Genomic DNA, 21,156 nt, shown 5'->3' with positions numbered 1-21,156 from the left:
GATCTTTTGTATTGCTTTTTTGGTCTCTATACCGTTTATCTCCACTCTGATCTTTGTTATTTCCTTCCTTCTGCTTACAGTGGGCTTTTTTTGTTGCTCTCTTTCTCACTCTTCGAGTTGTAGAGTTAGGTCATTTATTCTCATTGTTTCTTGTTTCTTGCAGTTGGCTTGTAGAGCTATGAACTTCCCTCTCAAAACTGCTTTTGCTGTGTCCCATAGGTTTTGGATTGTTGTGTTTTCATTGTCATTTCTTGCCATGATGTTTTTTATTTCTTCTTTGATCTCACTGGTAACCCAGTCGTTGTTTAATGGCATGCTATTTAGTCTCCATGTGTTTGATTTTTCTGGATTGTTTTTGTTGTAGTTGATTTCCAGTTTTTTGCCTTTGTGGTCTTAGAAGATTATTGATATGATTTCAATTTTCTTGAATTTGAAGACACTTTGTCTGTGACCCAATATATGGTCTATCTTTTAAGATAACAAATGTGAGCTTGAGGAAAATGTATATTCTGTGGCTTTGGGGTGAAATGTCCTGAAGATGTCAATTAATTCCATCTGATCTAGTGAGTCATTTAGGATTGATGTTTCTTTGCTGAGTTTCTGTTTAGAGGATTTGTCCACTGGTGATAATGGGGTGTTAAGATCCCCTACTATGATTGTATTGCTGTCAATCTCTCCCTTGATCTTCTCCAGAAGATTTCTTACGTATTTGGGTGCTCCTATATTGGGTGCATATATATTTACCAGAGTTATTTCTTCTTGTTGGACTGCTCCCTTTAGTATTATGAAGTGGCCTTCTTTATCTCTTTTTATGTCCTTCACTTTGAGATATAATTTGTCAGATATAAGTATTGCTACCCCGGCTTTTTTTTTCACTTCCATTGGCCTGACAAACCTTTTTCCATCCCTTCACCATCAGTCTGTGTGCATCTTTTTTTTCTGAGGTGGGTTTCCTGTAGACAGCAGATATATGGGTCATGTTTTGTTATCCACTCATTTACCCTATGCCTTTTGACTGGGGAATTTAATCCATTTACATTTAAAGTTATTATTGATAGAAACTTGTTGGTCACCATTTTTGTTCTTTACCGCTGCGTTCCTTCTTTGTTTCCTATTTTTTCTATTTACAGCAGACCCTTTAGCATTTCTTGCATTGCTGGCTTGGTTGTAATAAACTCCCGTAGACCGTTTTTGTCTGTGAAGCTCCCGATTTGACCCTCCATTTTAATTGATAGCCTCGCTGGGTACAGTATTCTTGGATTCAGACCCTTCCTTTGCATGACTTTGTATATTTCATTCCATTCCCTTCTTGCATGATATGTTTCTGTTGAGAAATCGGTCGCTAGTCTGATGGGGGATCCTTTGTAGGTAACTTTCTGTCTCTCTCTGGCTGCTTTTAAGATTCTTGCTTTGTCGTTGGTGTTTGCCAATTTAATTATTATGTGCCTTGGCATCGGTCTTTTCAGGTTCATTTTGTTTGAGACTCTGTGAGCTTCCTGGATTTGTGTGAGTTTTTTCTTCCCTATATCAGGGAAATTTTCTGTTACTATTTTTTCAAACAGGTTTTCTATTTCTTGCTTAGTTTGCTCTCCTTCTGGAACGCCTATTATTCGGATGTTGTTTCGTTTAGCTTTGTCCCAGAGTTCTCTTAGGCGCTCCTCCTGCTTTTTAATTTTTTTTTTCTAGAAGCTGTTCTGTTTGGGTATTTTTTTCCTACCTTGTCTTCTAGCTCGCTGATGTGGTCCTCTGCTTCTTCTAGTCTACTGTTGATGCTTTCTATTGAGTTCTTTATAGCAGTGATGTCATTTTTCATTTCTTCTTGGTTTCTCTTCATTTCCTCTTGGTTCTTCTTCATTTCCTCTTGGTTCCTACACATATTGTTGAATTGGTCTTCCATTCTTTTCATCCACCTTATGGCCATTTCTCTAAATTCTTTCTCTGACAGGTTGCTTGCCTCCATTGCCTCCATTTCGTTTACTTCCTTTTCTGATGATGCCTGGTTTTCTTTCATATTTGGGTTGGTTCTTTGTTTCCCTATGATCTCTCTTCTCAAGGTGTTTTCTTATGTAGTTCTCTCTCTGCTGTGTTGATTTAAAGGCACAAAATACAACACAACAAGGCACAACGTACAAGGCACTGAACAATATGTATTCACGATATTAATAACCCCAAATAAAGGTGACCCTCTGAGCAAAGAGAATTAGGGGATAAAGAAGAAAAAAGAGAAAAAGATTAAAGAGAAAAAGAAAAAACAAAACGGAGTGCTGAAATGAGATTGGGAAAAGGGACAGAAGAAAAAAACAAAGAGACAAAAAAAAGTAAGAGAATGAAATAGACTTGGGGAAGAGGCTATTTGTATGGGGAGAAAACTCTAAGAGAGCCGCAACTAATCTCAATGAATTCCAGCAGCAGATCTCTGGAGATTAATGCAAACTACAAACAACCACTAATATCAAGCGAGGCAAGGGAAAACAGAAGCACAAAAATAACCAGAGAAAGAAAAAATAAGCAAAACAGAAAAATGAAAATGAAAAACAAAACAATCTCCCAAACAATCATAAAAAAACCCAATATACTCAAAATCAAGCAAACACTAGCAAAACGACAGAGAGAGAGAGAGAAAAAATTGGATATTGAAGAAAGATAAGAGAGAGGTGTATATGGATTTAGAGCAAGGGATTGGAAATTAGATATATAAGTAGGGTGAAATTTAGACAGTGGGTAAAAAGAAGGAATAGAGAAAATCTAAAGCAGGAATAGGGTAAGAGAAACAGGACAACAAAAGGGGAAAAGTGAGGAAGAGAGTTTTGACTTAAGGGTAAAGGTGAGTTAGAGAGAAATGATGCTGAAGGAACGATGAAAATAGAGTGTAGAACACTAATCCCAAAATGAAATAAAGAAAAATAAAAAATAAAATAAAAAAATAAAATGACACTTGAAAAAATGGTAAAATGATAGCAATAATACTGGTTTAAAAAATGTAGTAATTAAAAAGGTAAAATCAAGTGATGAAAAAAAATTAAAAAATAGGTTCTTAATGAAATGGTAAAAAAATTAAAAAAAATAAAAATATGCAGTAGTGAAGGTGCTTCAGGTCTTCTACTCTTCTTTTTGGCACGCCTTAGTCCTGCCAGGCTTTCAGGAGAGTGTTGAATTTCCCTGCGATACACTGTCCCTCCATTCTGTAAACCACAGTCCTGATTTTAAGGTAGGTTGTATTTGTTTACCAGACTGCCTTTATTTGTGATCACAGAAGAAACAGTTCGTGGCTCTGCTTCTGGGTGGCAGTGTGTCTGGATTGACCTCCAAGGCTATAAGTCCTCTCTATCAGTAGGGTTATTATTCTCTATGGTACTTGAAACTGATTTGGGAAAAGACCATTGCCCAGAGCTGGTTCTCTAATCCTTACTGCCAGCTCTGTTTCCCAGGCTCCCCAAAAGGAACTTTCCCCTACAGGCTCTGGGGATGACCCCAACTGGGGAATCCCATGCACTGGGTTTAGTAATCAAACACACGATCTAAGGGGAACTGGAACAAGAGCCTGATACGTTGTGTGAATTCGCAAGCCTTCACCTTCCAGGTCTGCGCACAGTCTCAGCGTGCCCACTCGCCCCTGGCACCAAGCAGACAGCACACTGGCAAAGCCCAAGGCTGCTTTTTTACATCCAGTCCAGCTATGGGCTTATTTTTAGCGTTCCCTTCTGCCAGCAACCCTGTGGGGACCCTTCCCCACTCGAGGGTCCCGCTGGTCCCAATGGCCACAGACTCTGTGGGGCGCAGATTTCGCACCTTGCGCGAGAGCTCGGTCCTCTCTCCAACCCGAACAGCAAACTGCACCTTTAGGGGAAGTCTAACCTTTCCTTGGGAAGAAGCAGTGCTTGTCTGAGTTCACGAAGTCCCGCTTCTTGAGATCCCTTGTTTCCAGGTTAGAAGCTGGTCTCTGGATGCCAGGAACAGCCACTTAAAATGGTGCGGTCTCTGCTGCTACACTGACGGGGAGAGGTTTCAGCCACAGTCACCAACCGTCCTATTTTTTTTTCAGGGACTTCTCAGTCTTTCCAGGCTGCAGACAATCTCTAAGCTGAAAATCCTCTGCCTATTAGGGCTGTATGTTACCCGATTCAGGTGCTCACCCTTATCTGCTCCAGGATAAGACACAGGACACGTCCGTTTATACCTCCGCCATTTTCTCCTCCTCCAATGGGTGTTTTATTTTAGAATAGTTCCAGATTTACAGAAGTATTGTGAAGACAATAACCATGTACACCATACCCAATTTCCCTTATTACTAATATCTTACTTATGTATGGGGCAAATGTAACATGAAGTGAATCATCAGTGAAACAGAGTGAAACCTCACTTCTCTAGTATCTCCAATATCCAGCAACGCTGTTCTAGACCAAGTTGTTAAAGGACAACCAGGACCAGTTGCTGAATAAAACTTCAGATCTTGAGCTGCCCATCCTTTCAATACTTTAGCAATATTCAATAGTCTACCATGTAAAAAGGAAATCAAATTCATTATTATACACGGCCAGCCCTATCACAACTCCTTGTTCAACATGACTGCGACCACAACCATCCATCCCACCCCTTCCCCAATACAAACATAAATTCACTTTTGGACTTGCAGTTTCTTGATCCATCTTTGTGTTTGGAGTCTTATTCCTTATCTCAACTAGTCTGCACTCTCGTCTTATTAAGTTTCGCTATCTTGAGGCAACAGAAACTACTCAAAGGATCCTGGCCTCTATATATACTCTTTAGGTTAATGAGAAGCCACTCACTTCAGATCTGGTTGCCGAAAATCAGTGGTTGCCATGGTGTGGCTTGACATCACAAAGCCTCAGCTTGACCATTCAAGAAGGGAGGGGGTGGCAGAGGATGCAGAAATCTCTGACACTCTGTTTATAGAAGAGACCTTCCTATTAACTCCTAAAATGTTTCCCAAACTGATCTCTCTCTCTCTCTCTCTCTCTCTCTCTCTCTCTCTCTCTCTCTCTTCCTCTCTCTCTCTCTCTCCCTCTCATTTCTTCTAATTCCATTATACTCCAGCATATGGAAGGGAGGTGGTGTTTCCTCTTAGAAAATTGCCATACTCCCCCGTCGTTTCAGAGGTCCATTCCACTATGTTCAGATATGAACATTTCCTAGGATTTGAGTGTTGTTTTAATAGATGTTTTATTTTAGAATTGTTCCAGATTTACAGAAAAATTGTGAAGATAACCGTGTGCAACATACCCAAATTCCCTTATTACTAAAATCTTACTTATGTATGGAGCAAATATAACATGAAGTGAATCATCAGTGAAACAGTTAGAGTGAAATCTCTCTTCTCTAGTATCTCCAATATCCAGCAATGCTGTTCCCCAGCAAGTTCTTAAAGAAAAAACTAGACCAGTTGCAGCATAAATCTTCAGATCTTGAGCTGACCATCCTTTCAATAGTTTAACAATATTCAACAGTCTACCATGTAAAAAGGAAATCAAATTCATTATTACACACTGCCAGCACTAACACAACACCCTGTTCATCTTGACTGAGACCACCACCATCCATCCCACCCCCTCCCCAATACAAACATAAATTCACTTTTGGACTTGCAGTTTCTTCATCCATCCTTGTGTTTGGAGTCTTATTCCTTGTGTCTACTAGTCTGCACTCTCGTCTTATTAAGTTTCGCTATTTTGAGGCAATAGACACTACTCAAAGGGTCCTGGCCTCTATATATACTCTTTAGGTTAATGAGGAGCCACTCACTTCAGCTCTGGTTGCCCCAAATCAGTGGTTGCCATGGTGTGGTTTGACATCAAAAAGCCTCAGCTTGACCATCCAGGAGGGGTGGGGGTGGCAGAGGATGCAGAAATCTCAGACAGTCTGGTTATAGAACAGAGACCTTCCTCTTAACTCCTAAAATTTTTCCCAAATTGTCCTCTCACACTCTCTCATTTCCTCTAGTTCCATTATAGCCCAGTATATGGCAGGGAGTTGGTGTTTCCTCTAAGACAATTCCCATTCTCCCCCGTCATTTCAGTGGTCCATTCCACTATGTTCAGACATTAACATTTCGTAGGATTTTGAGTGTTGTTTTAACGGGTGTTTTATTTTAGAATAGTTCCAGATTTACAGAAGTATTGTGAAGACAATAACCATGTACACCATACCCAATTTCCCTTATTACTAATATCTTACTTATGTATGGGGCAAATGTAACATGAAGTGAATCATCAGTGAAACAGAGTGAAACCTCACTTCTCTAGTATCTCCAATATCCAGCAATGCTGTTCTAGACCAAGTTGTTAAAGGAAAAACTGGACCAGTTGCGGCATAAAACTTCAGATCTTGAGCTGACCATCCTTTCAATAGTTTAACAATATTCAATAGTCTACCATGTAAAAAGGAAATCAAATTCTTTATTATTCACTGCCCGAACTAACACAGAACCCTGTTCCTTGTGACTTCGACCACCACCAGCCATCCCACCCCCCCTGTTATGGGTTGGCTCAGCGAGATAGACCACTGACTCAGAATTTATATTTAGGAACCTTTATTAAGCTGGCCACCTGTCTGCAGTCCCAGCACCCCACCAAAGCAAAGGCGGAACTGCAGCAATGACTGCAAACATTACAGCCTATTTATTTGAAAAACTACAAAGTTACAAAGCCTTGTTTACGCAATTTGTTCCCAACACTGTATAGGTTTATCACCTTCCTATCTATGTATTCCGGGAACAGAGAGAACAGTATATTGAGGAGGGAACATGAGACCATATCTCAAGGCCTGACCTGATGTCAGTAGCTTCCTATCTGTCTGTTCCAGGATCAGACGGTACAGTGCGTCCCAATATACAGCCCAGTACATTCCTCCTGGTGTAATTGGGAATCAAATCTTTGATTCAGCGTCCTCCTCTAAGATTCTAGAGTATTGGTCGTATGAAACCATTAACTTTACAGCCTGTATCCAAAAGCTATTTTAGGTCCCCATGGGCTGGCGAGGTCGTGGCTGCAGGGGGAGTAGGGCTGGGGCTTCTAGATCTTTGTGACTCAGCGGAACCAGGAGGTTTAGCTGGGGCTCCGTGCTGTGCCTGGCTTGGCCTCTCTGGCTTGTATAGGGGACTCAAGGGGCCAATCGGGTTGCACTACCGGGTAAGACTTCGGCATTGAATGTTGAAGAGCTTGCCACGGTCTCGGCCGCTTACATAGAGTCTTAGTCCCCACGTCTTTGCCCTTCCCTTTGGTCAGTCCGCCAGGCGAGAGGCATGAGGAGGACGGGGTTACAATTTCCGATCATTCAGTACTTGTTTGGGGCCCCAGGACTAACCTCTCTGTTCAGACTGAGGAGCTTGTCGGTGGGAGGTTTTTTCCATGGGGCTAGGGTCTCACAACCCCAAGAGGCACAATAGAAGTCACCCTCTCCTCCACAGTTCCTACCCCCTTACTGGGGGCAGACATAATGTCGAGTGTGCCACAATTCTTGCTCTAGGGTTAGGTCTCCGCACCCGAAATCCCTGGCTTTGGTGACCCAGTGATGGCCCCCCGAGTCATACCCAGTCTATGCAGTTTTGCTAGGGGAATTTCCCCAGTTTTCTACAAACATTTTACAGAGATCTGTCGGGATGACAGGCGTCCCTGTTCCAACAACAGAGCCTATAACAGTCCCATCATTAGTACCTGTGACCTCCCAAGAGTAATTTCTGGCCGAATGGGGGTTTCCCAGTCCTGGCTGCAGGCAGATGAGGACAGTTAGGAAGAACACCGAGTGAGTCTGACCTTCAAAGGGTCTCCGGTCATCTGGAACCGCCACCCCTCGATGCTGTCATTCGTTTTCTTAACCTGCGTACAATGGATCCAGTGCCTCTTTCCTCCGACTTTGATGGCGGTTGGAGTGCTCAGCACCACCTGGTACAGTCCATCCCAGCTAGGTTCTAGGCTGCTAGGGTCGTAGAGCTGCACCCAGAGGAGATCTCCCGGTGAGAAGGCAGGCTGTGTTGGACTGGATCGCAGCACGTCCTCCTCCTGTATGGCTCTCACCACCCGTCATGCCAAGGAGGTGCTGCTCTGCAAAGGCTGTAAGGACTGGGCTGTCTCTGCCTTGGTTGGGTATGCCTCAGGCCAGCCAGAGAAGGTATCAATGAAAACCAGCAAGTATTTATTTATACTCTCCTTGTCCTCCTGGTATCTCGGGGAAGTCCACTTCCCAGTGTTCTCCAGGGTTTTGTCCTCGGAATCGCTTCCCCGGCGCGGCCACAATAGGGGGGCCCTTGGTTTACCCGGGCACACACTTGGCACCTCCTAGCCACATCTTGGTATATTTTTCTGGAGCCCTGGGATGTAAAATTCTCTTCCCAGTAGTTCTGATAGCTTCGTTCCCCCTAGGTGGGTGCTCTGGTGGCTCTGGGAAGCGATGGTCCGTCCCAGGGCTTCTGGCACCATAGGCCTACCATTGGGCAGGATTAGCCATCCAGCCTCTCCTACCTGGGCCCCTAGTTTCACAGGTAGCCTCTGCTCCCCCATCACATAAGTAGGCTTCTCTGGGAGCCTTCGTGCTGGCAGGGCTAAGAGAACTTCTCGGGGCCCTACTGGTCTTTAAGCCTCGTCCTTGGCGGTTTGGTCTGCAAGTCGATCTCCTTGTGCTTCGGGACTATCACCCTTCTGGTGCCCTCGGCAATGAATTACTGCCACTTCTTTTGGCCGCCATATGGCTGCCAGGAGGTTAAGTATCTCAGAAGCATTTTTAATGTCCTTTCCTCCTGAGGTCAGGGGGCCTCTTTCCTGATATAGGGTCCCATGCACATGTACAGTGGCGAAAGCATACCGACTGTCTGTGAAAATGTTCACTCTTTTTCCATTTCCCCAACAGAGGGCCTGAGTGAGTGCTATAAGTTCTGCCTTTTGGGCTGAGGTGCCTCCTCCTAAGGCCTGTGCCCAGAGAACGTCCTTTTGTGCCACCACTGCTGCCCCTGCATACCGGGTACCTTCCTCTACGAAGCTGCTCCTGTCGGTGTAGAGGGTCTCAACTGGATTCTGCAGGGGCTGGTCCACAAGGTCCTCTAGGAGAAAAGTGAGGGCAGTCAATGTCTCCTCGCAGTCATGCAAAGGGGGCTCTGCCTCCTCATCAGGGAGGAGTATGGCCAGGTTTAAGGCATCTGTTTTCAGGGAGCTGACTCATGATGGGTCTAGCAGTAACACCTGGTACTGGGTAATGCGGACTTTCGACATCCATCTCTCCCGGGGGTCTACTTAATAAGGTCTCAACTGCATGCGGAGCAACTACCTGGAGATTTTGGCCAAAGGTTAGCTTTGAGGCTTCCTTTACCAGGAGTGCGGAGGCTGCAATGGCTCTCAAGCAGTTGGGACATCCCGAGGCCACAGGGTAAAGCCTCTTAGAGAGATAAGCTGCGGGGCGTTTCCATGGCCCTAGGGGTTGTGTGAGGACCCCTTTCGCCAACCCTTTGTTTTCAGCTACATATAGCTGAAAGGGTTTGGTTAGGTCTGGCATGGGGAGTGCCAGGGCGCTTATCAGCGCTTCTTTCAGTCTCTTATAAGCCTCTTCTTCCTTTTCTGTCCCGACCAGGGCGGTCTTCTTTCCCCCCATTGCAGAGTATAGTGGTCTCGCAATTTCTGCAAAACCTTGTATCCATAGCCTGCAATAACCCACTGCCCCGAGGAACTCCGGGACTTGCCTTTTTGCTGGTAGGCCTGGGGATAGACAAAATGGCCGTTATTCTGCTACTGGATAAAGTTCGCCTACCTCCTTCTATGTTGTAACCCAGATATGTTACTCGGGTAGTGCATAGTTGAGCTTTCTTGGTAGAGACCCGATACCCCAAATGATCTAGGGTTGTCAGCAACTCTCGAGTGGCCTGTCTACAGTCCTGTTCCTCCTCCGTGGCCAGTAGCAGGTCGTCTACATATTGGAGCAGAGTCACCCGTGGATGGTCCTGACGGAACTCCAGGAGGTCTTGGTTTAGGGCCTCATCGAACAGAGTGTGTGAGTTCTTAAACCCTTGTAGCAACCTAGTCCAAGTTAACTGGCCAGACTCTCCCTCTGTCGGGTCCACCCACTGGAAGGCGAAAATAGATTGACTCTGTTTTGCCAAGGGAAGGGAGAAAAGGGCATCCTTGAGGTTTAAAACAATACAGAACCGGTGTTCTTGCTTGAGGAGGCTGAGAAGAGTGTAAGGGTTCGGAACCATGGGATGCATAGTCTCAACCCTATTGTTTACTTTCCTTAAGTCCTGCACCGGCCTGATATCCTCTGTCCCTTGTATCTGTATTATCAACAGGGGAGTGTTCCAAGCAGATTGGCAAGGTATCAAGATTCCAGCCTCTTTCAGCCTCTTAATGTGCTTGGCGATTCCTACTCTTGCTTTCTGGCTCATTGGATATTACGGACTCTGACTGGGGTGTTACTGCTGGTTAGCTGGACTACAATGGGAGGCCACTGTTTAGCTCACCCTGGCGGATTGTCCTCTGCCCAAACTCCCAGGATAGCCTGTCTTAGTTGTTGGAGATAGGCATCTGCGGAGACTTCCCCAGGCTCCTCCTCATGTAGTAAATATTCCTCCTGTAAGGGCAATGTCAGAAGATAGATACCCGCAGTCCCTGGGTCTTGCAACTTGACCTCTGGCCCTGGCCCTTCAAAAGAGATTGTGGCCCCTAATTTACTCAGCAAGTCCCAGCCTAGCAGAGGGTAAGGGCACTCTGGCATTACTAGGAATGAGTGAGTCACTGTGCCATTTCCTAGGTCGCTGATCCGACATTTAGTCCATGGGTAGGATTTCACTTTTCCACTTGCCCCTTTGATAGGGATTTTGGTCTTAGAGACTGGACCCTCTGGCGATACCGATTAAGAGCCTCCTTTCCCCTCTCACTATTGGGATTCCAGTCAGGTCGCATGGAGGGAAACACAGCCTCTAATCTATCTTGGTCAGAGGTAGGCTGCCCATCTGGACCCAGTACAAATCTCCTCCCTTCTGCCTTGACTCTCTCTCTCTCTCCTCTGAAGTGAAAAGAGTTTGCATCAACTGTTGGCAATCATCCCAGGTAGGTTGATGGGTAAAAAACACAGACTCCAAAAGAGAGATTAACCCCTGTGGGTTCTGGGAGAAAGAAGGAATCTGGTTCTTCCAATTGTACAGGTCACTGGTAGAAAAGTGGACATAGACCATGAAAGGTTGCCCGTCTGGACCCAAATCTAAAGGGCCTGCCTGCCGTAGTGACAGCATAGGAACTGCAGGACTGGCGGATGCTGCTGGGTCCTGTAGGTTCTTCCCCTCTCTCTCTAGCTCTCTCTCCATATGCTGTCCCTTGCCTAGTAGGAGGAGGGGAGAACGAAGCCAGGTCCTGGACTGGTGATTTTGGAGGAAAGGAAACAGACAGTGGAGGAGACAGTGGTTCCGGGCCAGGGTCTTTAGCCACCGTCGGGCCGGCGGGTGGGAGAGCAAAAGGGGGAGGCCTGACCGTGGGGTGTGCCTCCTCACTTGGACCCTGGAGAACAGGGGGAGTTTTGTTCTTCTTGGCCGAAGCCAATAGGACTGTCTGTCTCTGTCCCAATTTTCCCCTCGGGAGGCAAGCCATCATCCACCGGAGTTTCTTGGACAATATGTCAACATAAACCTGAATATAAGGAATTTGATTAGGATGCCCTGGGCGGCCGTATATGACATAATGGACCCGGTAGGCAGTGGTCAGATCAAAAGACCCTGCATCAGGCCACCAGTCCTGGAAAGTGGGCCTCTCCCATTCACAGAATCGCTGTACATCACAAAACATTAACATTATAACTTTGAAATCTACCCTAGAACTTCAGTTTCTTTCACTTCACACAGACTCTCATACTTACATTCATACACCAGAGAGTCCGAGTTTTGACTTCTACCAAATGTTTATTCAGAGTTTAAACAATCCAACCAATTCCTGACTAATTGCCTAAGGGAGCTCTATGGCTTCCAGGGAGGTGCTCAAGCTCCCCTTCCACTCACTCAGAGTGGGCCAGACTGGTAGGGGGTCGACGAAGATGACTGACCCTAACCCATTTGACAAAGGCAAAGACAGCAAATAACAAAGACAAAATAAATCAGCCAAATGCAACCTAAGGTTGCCTGGAACCTGCAGCTCGCTCCTTGAAGTCCTGAAAATTTTTCAAAAAACATTGCAGCAGGGTGTACGCAGAAGCAAACAACTTTTTGATAATAAACACCAAGACAAACAAATACCAGACAGACAAACCCAGTGCAGCCTACAGCCACACAAACCAGGACCCCAGCCACCATCGTGGCCGCGGGTCAGGACCAGGAGTACTGCTGCATCCAGCCCTCCATATAGGTCCTTCCTTGGGACATACCAATTCCATTTTAATGACCGGTCCTTAGCTCTCTCAAGAGTCCACGTGGCTCAATTTCTGAATTGAAAGTTTTGGGTGGAATGGAGGCCTCCTTGGTAGTCGTTCTACGCAGGTTTGGGGTATCTTGCTGAGTGCCAGGCAACAAGTGGGGGAGAGCAACCTACCCTAAAAAAGGGGTACCACTCCTCCCTGCCGGGTATCTCGCTGCAGCCTCCAAATGTTATGGGTTGGCTCAGCTAGATAGACCACCGACTCAGTATTTAAATTTAGGAACTTTTATTAAGCTGGCCAGCTGTCTGCAGTCCCAGCATCCCGCCGAAGCAAAGTCGGAACTGCAGCAATGACTGCAAGCATTACAGCCAATTTATTTGAAAAAACTGCAAAGTTACAAAGCCTTGTTTAAGCAATTTGTTCCCGACACAGTTTAGCATTATCACCTTCCTATCTATGTTTTCCGGGAACAGAGAGCACAGTACATTGAGGAGGGACCATGAGACCATATCTCAAGGTCTGACATGATGTCAGTACCTTCCTATGTGTCTCTTCCAGGAACAGAAGTTACAGCGCACCCCGATATGCATCCCAGTACATCCCAAATAAAAACATATATTCACTTTTGGACTTGCCGATTCTTCATCCATCCTTATGTTTGGAGTCTTATTCCTTAACTCTACTAGTCTACACTATCATCGTATTAAGTTTCGCTATCTTGAGGCAACAGACACTACTCAAAGGGTCCTGGCCTCTATATATACTCTTTAGGTTAATGAGGAGCCATTCACCTCAGCTCTGGTTGCTTAAAATCAGTGGTTGCCATGGTGTGGATTGACATCAAAAAGCCTCAACTTGACCATCCAAGAGGGTGGTGGTGGCAGAGGCTGCAGAAATCTCAGACACTCTGGTTATAGAACAGACACCTTGACCTTAACTCCTAAAATTTTTCCCGAACTGTTCTCTCTCTCTCTCTCTCTCTCTCTCTCTCTCTCTCTCTCTCTCTCTCATTTCCTCTAGTTCCATTATAGTCCAGCATATGGCAGGGAGGTGGTGTTTCCTCCAGGACAATTGCCATACTCCGCGGTCATTTCAGTGGTCCATTCCACTATGTTCAGTTGCTACAATTTCCTAGGATTTTCAGGGTTGTTTTCATGGATGTTTTATTTTAGAATAGTTGCAGATTTACAAAAAATTTTGAAGATAATAACCATGTACACCATACTCAGTTTCCCTTATTACTAATATCTTTCTTATGTATGGGGCAAATGTAACATGAAGTGAATCATCAGTGAAACAACCAAGTTCTTAAAGGAAAAACTGGGCCAGTTGTGGCATCAAACTTCAGATCTTGAGCTGAGCATCCTTTCAATAGTTTAACAATATGTAATAGTCTACCACGTATCAAGGAAATCAAATTCATTATTAGAAACTGTCAGCACTAACATAGCACTCTGTTCCCAATGACTGAGACCACCACCATCCATCCCACCCCCCAATCCAAACACAAATTAAACATCAGCTTCTTTTATCCTTTCCAGTATTAGAAAGTGTTGAGACAAAAATCCCTATTGAGACTTTTGTCCTTATTCTAAGTGTCTGGCTCAGTATGGAATGGCTTGTCTGGTGCCTCAACTAAAGAAATCTACATAACTCCCTTCTCACATGCCTGCCACCGCCTTAGATCCCTCCCCATCAGTGAAACAGAGTAAAATCTCACTTCTCTAGTATCTCCAATATCAAACAATACTGTTCTAGACCATAATATTAAAGGAAAAACTGTACCAGTTGTGGCATAAAACTTCACATCTTCAGGTGACCATCCTTTCAATAGTTTAACAATATTCAATAGTCTTACATGTGAAAAGGAAATCAAATTCATTATTATAGACTTCCAGGACTAACACAACACCCTGTACCTCATGATTGCGACCACCACCATCCATTCTACCCCTCCCCGAATGAAAACATGAATTCATTTTTGTACTTGCAGTTTCTTCATCCATCCTTGTGTTTGGATTCTTATTCTTTATCTCTTCTAGTCTACAATATTGTCTTATTAAGTTCCGCTATCTTGAGGCAACAGACAGTACTCAAAGGGTCCTGGCCTCTATATATACTCTTTAGGTTAATGAGGAGCCACTCACTTCAGCTCTGGTTGCCCAAAATCAGTGGTTGCCATGGTGTGGCTTAAGATCCCAAAGCCTCAGCTTGAACATCCAGGAGGGGCAGGGGTGGCAGAGGATACAGAAATATCAGAAGCTCTGCTTAAAGAAGAGACCTTCCTCTTACCTCCTAAAATATTTCCCACACTAACCTCTCTCTATCTATCTAATTTCCACTAGTTCCATTATAGTTCAGCATATGGCAGGGAGGTTGTCTTTCCTCTAAGCAACTTGCCATACTCCCCGTGTTTTCAGTGGTCCATTCCACTATGTTCGGATATTACCATTTCCTAGTATTTTGAGAGTTGTTTTAACGGATGATTTATTTTAGAATAGTTCCAGATTACCGAAAAATTTTGAAGATAATAACCATGTGCACCATACATAATTTCCCTAATTACTAATATGTCACTTTGGTATGGGGCAAATACAACATGAAATAAATCATCAGTGAAATGGTTTGAAACCTCACTTCTCTAGAATCTCTAATATTTAGCAATGCTGTTCTAGACCAAGTTGTTAATGGAAAAACTGTACCAGTTGTGGCATAAAACTTCACATCTTAAGCCACTATCCTTTCAAAAGTTTAACAATATTCAATAGTCTGCCATGTAAAAAGGAAATCAAATTCTTTATTAAACACTGGCAGCACTAACACAACACCCTGTTCCTCATGACTCCGACCACCACCATCCATACCACCCAAACCCCAATACATAAATTCACTTTTGGACTTGCAGTTTCTTCATCCATCCTTGTGTTTGGAGTCTTACTCCTTATCTCAACAAGTCTACACTATCATCTTATTAAGTTTCGCTATCTTGTGGCAACAGACAGTACTCAAATGATCCTGGCTTTTATATATACTCTTTAGGTTAATGAGGAGCCACTTACTTCAGCTCTGGTTGCCCAAAATCAGTGGTTGTCATGCTGTGGTTGACATCACAAAGCCTAAGCTTGACCATCTAGGAGGGGCAGCGGTGGCAGGGGATCCAGAAATCTCAGACAATTTGGTTATAAAACAGAGACCTATCTCTTACCTCCTAAAATTTTTCACAAACTGACCTCTCTCACACACTCATTTCCACTAGTTCCATTATAGTTCAGCATATGGCAGGGAGGTTGTGTTTCCTCTAAGCAACTTTCCATACTCCCCGTGTTTTCAGTGGTCCATTCCACTATGTTCGGATATTACCATTTCCTAGTATTTTGAGAGTTGTTTTAACGGATGATTTATTTTAGAATAGTTCCAGATTTACAGAAAAATTTTGAAGATAATAACCATGTGCACCATACATAATTTCCCTAATTACTAATATGTCACTTTGGTATGGGGCAAATACAACATGAAATAAATCATCAGTGAAACGGTTTGGAACCTCACTTCTCTAGAATCTCCAATATTTAGCAGTGCTGTTCTAGACCAAGTTGTTAATGGAAAAATTGTACCAGTTTTGGCATAAAACTTCACATTTTAAGCCACCATCCTTTCAAAAGTTTAACAATATTCAATAGTCTGCCATGTAAAAAGGTAATCAAATTCTTTATTATACACTGCCAGTACTGACAGAATACCCTGGTCCTCATGACTGCAACCACCACCATCCATCCCAACCCCTGAGTCCAACCTAAAATAAACATCAGCTTCTTTCTTCCTTGCCCATATGAGAAAGTGTTGAGGAAAAAAATCCCCATTCAGTCATCCCCTTGTACTTATTCTAATTGACTGGCTCACTATGTAATGGCTTCTCTGGTGCACCAATTAAATAATTCTACATTTCTTCCTTCTCACATGCCTTCCCCCTTCTTAGGTTGCTCCCCATCATCTGAAGCCTCGCAAAAATACAAACACATTTCCTTTACTCCCTTGCTGGTATTTATTCAAGGAGACCATTAATGTTTTCACATTCTCATAAGGCCCATTTCTGAAGCATATTTGATAGAGGGATAAACATTTTTAAGTGTGTTCCTCTGGGAGACCCTGTGTATCACCTCTTGTAGATGAACACTCTAGCACTTCTTCTTCCGCATTTGTTGGCTTGCATACTGGAGGTTTTCCCCTTCCTGTAGTAAAATACAATTATCTGATTCTTTCTGTCTTTCTCTCTCTTGTCTTCATTCAGCTGAAAGTCCAAATTTACCATCACCGCTATCTTGTTTATGTGAAAGGACAGAACAGTACTGATAGCTGTGTCCTTATCCCCTCTTCCAAGAAAAAGCCGCAGCATGTATCAGTTTCTCAGCCTGCCCTTATCTCAGCAAATGGAAGTGCGGGGGGGAAAGTAGCCCAAGGCCAAGAATATGTCTTTGTGTAAGAAGAACCCTAGCTGCAACCAGCCCTTGAGTCACTAGCCCCCTGCCCTCACTCAACCAACTGGAATAGAACAAATCAGTGGTCAGAGTGTGCCCCAGCCCCGACCCCAAGCCCTATGAATTCTTTGTTCTCTTGGGACTCTGGGCTGTCTCTTGCATCCAGTAATGGAGGCAGTGGAAGGACCAAGTCCCGAGCTTGAATAAAAGACTTTATGCTTTGGCATCAGACTAGGCTCCCTAGTGGTCTGTCTTGGGGGATCTTGAAATCTGGGCCTAACATTTGGGGGCTCGTTCCTGACCCCTGAGACTCACAAGTGACCCTGATTCAGAGTGTATGACTGACCGCGGTAAGTGTCTGTGTGTTGTCTGTTGTTTTCTGTGTGTTCTGTCCTGTGTGAGCTCACTTATGAAATCTGTAATGCCCATAAAGGACTAGGTGGATGCACTGGGGGCCCACGGGTGGGAGGAGTTTGGGGATGCCCAGATCCTCCATCTGGAGGGCCGAGAAACCCCTCAATCCGAGACGAGTGGTTCATCTAATCTAATCTGTAGTTTGCTTCCGCGGAATCGCAAGTTTGTTTTGGTTTTGCTTCCATAGAGTTTGAAGAATGTATTTGTCTGTGTTTTGTTTGTTTGTTTGTTTGTTTTCTGTGGACTTACTGGACGGACATTATGGGAAAGACTCAAACTACTCCTTTAAGATTATGGTCATTTTAAAGTCAAGGGCTGGGCCAAACCTGCTTGCCAGGCTCAGGTGTGGTTTTCCAGAACTGCTAGGAACTTGGGACCTTGAAGCTTACTGAATTCAAATGATACAATGTCGAGTGTTTCCTTCCACGACTCGCGTGGAGTAGGGTTCAGTATCTGAAAGAGGAGCCGCACAACAAATGAGAGAAAAAGACACGAGATAATTTTGCAATATTGGGGGACCAGGCGACAAGTCCCGAAGGACTTCCTTCTCTGTGCTCAGGCCTCAACAAGCTTTTATTGATCTGGGATGCACCCATAGCATAGCCCTAGGCAGGTGACCCCCTAGTAACAAGCAGACTAGCCCATCAGCAAGGATTTACATAATAATAAATGGGGGAGTAGTTTCAGCTACCACTGTCTGGACAAACAGAGGTGGCGCCTAGCTCTGACCTTTGGGAGGGCTTCAAAGGCACCCAGCCTTCGGGGAGTTCTCTGTCTATGCTTATCAGATAGTGAAGGCAATAAACAGTTTCCCACATCTCCCCCTTATTTTTTCTTTAAAAAATAATCAAGTCCCAATTTCAATGTCCAAAAGTTCTGAGTCCATGTTTCAATGTCCAAAAGTTCTGAGTCCATGTTACAATGTCCAAAAGTTCATGTGTACATGCCAGCAATGAAATGTTGGTTCTGGATGGTGGAAAATGCAGGTCCGGTCCTTTCTGGTCTGGTCCTGGGTAACCTGCAGCGATGCACAGCTGCTGACTGCTAGCATGGCAAGGCGTCTTCACCATCTCCATCTCTGAACTGTCTCTCCTGTCTTTGTGGCTGGAGCAATCTGTTCAGTTTCTCTCCCGGATCCCTTGTTGCAGGAATCCACATGGTCTTGGAGTTGTTCTCTGAAAGTATACAAACATATTCTCGACCAAAGGTTAATAATTGAAATTTTACTTGGGGAATCCTTTTTATATTTGCCCAAATGATTTTCCTTTGGCTTATTTTGACACCACATATGTTTTTCATGGGTGTCTTGCTGTTAGCATTACAAAATGAAAAAGAAAATTTTCTAGATGCAATTTTAGTTACAGGATATTTTTCCTTACATGGTATTCTTCCACTATATTATTCCACTATCCCCCCTTACTTTTTATTTAATTAGGAGGCTTATGGAAAATTTTTAATGCAGTCTAGATAACTTTAAATATTAATTATTTGCACAAAAAAAAATTGAACCTGAACATGCTTCAGGTTCATAGCATGTTTACCATGAAATGAAAGTTTTTGTTAATACTTTTTGAATAATCACTTATTTCAAATTAGCCAAATTTAATTTGAAAACTATTTTTGCTGTCAAATTTAATATTTTAACAATACTCTTAATTTACACTGTAAATATTAATTGAAAGGATCACTTTACATCCTTGTGAAGGCTCTGAGCATTCCTGTTGTTAGGCTAGATTTAGACATAGGGTCTGTTAGCCAAGCCTCCGTTTTTCTGGGTACTGATTTCAGCTGGACCAAATCTCTTCTATTTGGTTCCTGATCTGGGCTGGGCATGGGAAGCATGAAGCAGCCATGGGGACAGGAGACCTTCTTCAGAAGGGCCGAGTGTTCAAGCCCGTGCACCGTTCAAGCCCGTGCACCATTGGGGGGGGGGATCTGTGCCCCACCTTTGTTGCACCCCAAGTTTTCTCCTACTGGCCCCCAGCTGTGCCTGTCTTAGGTCGTCCCACCCTGTGGGATCTTACCCGTCGTTGACTACCAGTTATCTCTGGGCCAAGTAGGGTGATGTGAGGTTCAGTTCTGTCTTCTTGATAGCCTATGTCCCTCTAGCCTCCATGCCCAGCAACTGCCTTTGGATCCCCTCGCCTGCTGGCGGGGCTCTGGCATTGATCATAGGGAACCCAGGTTTCTTCTTCAGAGAGGGCCCAGCTTACGCCATTGGGCAAGAGACAGATCCATGGTACCAGCTTTTCATGTTCCCAGCTTGAACAGAGAGCTCAGATAACAGCTGTAGGCAATTGGATTCCTCTTGGCCAAAAAAGTCAAGATAGGTCAATACAGAATGCTTAAGTGCCTTCCCCAGGAGGCCCTCCACACAGTGGAAAGGAATAAATCCCTTCATGTAAAGCATTCAAATTCATTTGTAAATTTGTTTGGGATAAATGCACAATATACTGTTATAAAGCATCAAAAATTATTAATAAAACTTTGTAGAATAATACCATGTAAGAATACTCTTTGCTCTAGGTCATGACAACTTAATTTTAAACTCAAGGTTTGGAATGAGGAACCTAGTTTTCAAAAAAAAAGAGAAATTTACAGAAGCAGAGACAGTAGGCTATCCAAATTACAGTTCTGGGTCTCCAGAGCACTGAGTTGACACGCTAACTGGATCCTTATGACTTTGGAATAGCTATGCTTTCCTTCCCAGGTAAAGGAAAAATGTGCCTTCTAAGACATATGAAACTTATAATTTTTACCTGAATTAATTGTTACCATACTTCACTTTACCGTGCCCCAGGTGGTCTCTGGGCTGTTGGTTGTCTGGTTTGTTTTCCTCCTGTTCCTCATCTTCAGGGGACTGCTTGGAGTCACTGCTCTCTGTGGCTGGGGTAGTTGATTGTTTACAGCTACATGTTATGGCTCCAGGCGCTAGATCTTTAGTCTGGCTAGATTCCTGATGCAGTTTAATATTTCTAGCAGGAATCCATACGGGTTTGGAAAAATTCTCTGGGAATATACAAGTGTACCCTCTGCCAAAGGTTAATAATGGGTCAGGTCCCTTCCATAAACCAGATTCGGGATCCTTCCATTTAACTAGACCATTTTCTTTTGTTTTATTCTGACACCAATGTAGCTCCATAGGTGTCTTTCCATCAGCATCACAAGTGAAAAAATTTAGAGTAATTAAGGCTTGATGCAGCCTACCCACAGGTGATTTCTCCATCATCCCCCTTTTTTGTTTTCCGAGTTGGGATTTTTAAAAGCTGATGAGACTCTGAAGCCTCTTTTAATAAAGCAACCAATTGATCAGCATGTGCATTTCCCTTAGTTAATGGACTAGGTAATATGCTGTGAGCCCTGATGTGAGTGATATAAAAAGGGTATTTTCTCTGCTGCACAATCTGCTGAACTTGCTTAAATAGTAAGAATAAACTTTGGTCACTAAACCATTTCAACTGGGCAGTTTCAATTCAACTTACTAGGCCCGAAGCATAAGAGGAATCAGAAATTATGGTTAACAGGCTGTTGGAAATCTTGCAATGCAGCCTTAATAGCTTCTAACTCAATTCTTTGCACAGAAGTATGACTGGTCAGTATGACTCGGTCAGAATTTATAATATGATAGGCAGCTTTCCCATTAGATGACCCATCAGTAAAAACAGTTAAAGTTCCAGGAATTGGTTCCTGCCTAGTGTTTTTTGGTATAATGATGGAGGTCTTATATAAAAATTGTAAAAAATTTATATTTTAATAGGTGACAGCTAAGTTCCCCTGAATATCCACTTAGCCCAATTTGCCAATTTACGTCAGTTTGAATCAACATTCATTCTTTTAACTTTACTTGTCCTAAGTTATGGACAGTAAATGACATTAATTAAATTTCTGGTATTAGTCTTTAAGTAAATTTACATAAACTTTGTTTAAGGAG

The sequence above is a fragment of the Myotis daubentonii genome, chromosome X, assembly GCF_963259705.1.
Source record: "Myotis daubentonii chromosome X, mMyoDau2.1, whole genome shotgun sequence".
Taxonomy (NCBI): Eukaryota; Metazoa; Chordata; class Mammalia; order Chiroptera; family Vespertilionidae; genus Myotis; species Myotis daubentonii.
The sequence above is the reverse complement of the archived record's forward strand: the minus strand, read 5'-3'. Positions refer to the sequence as shown.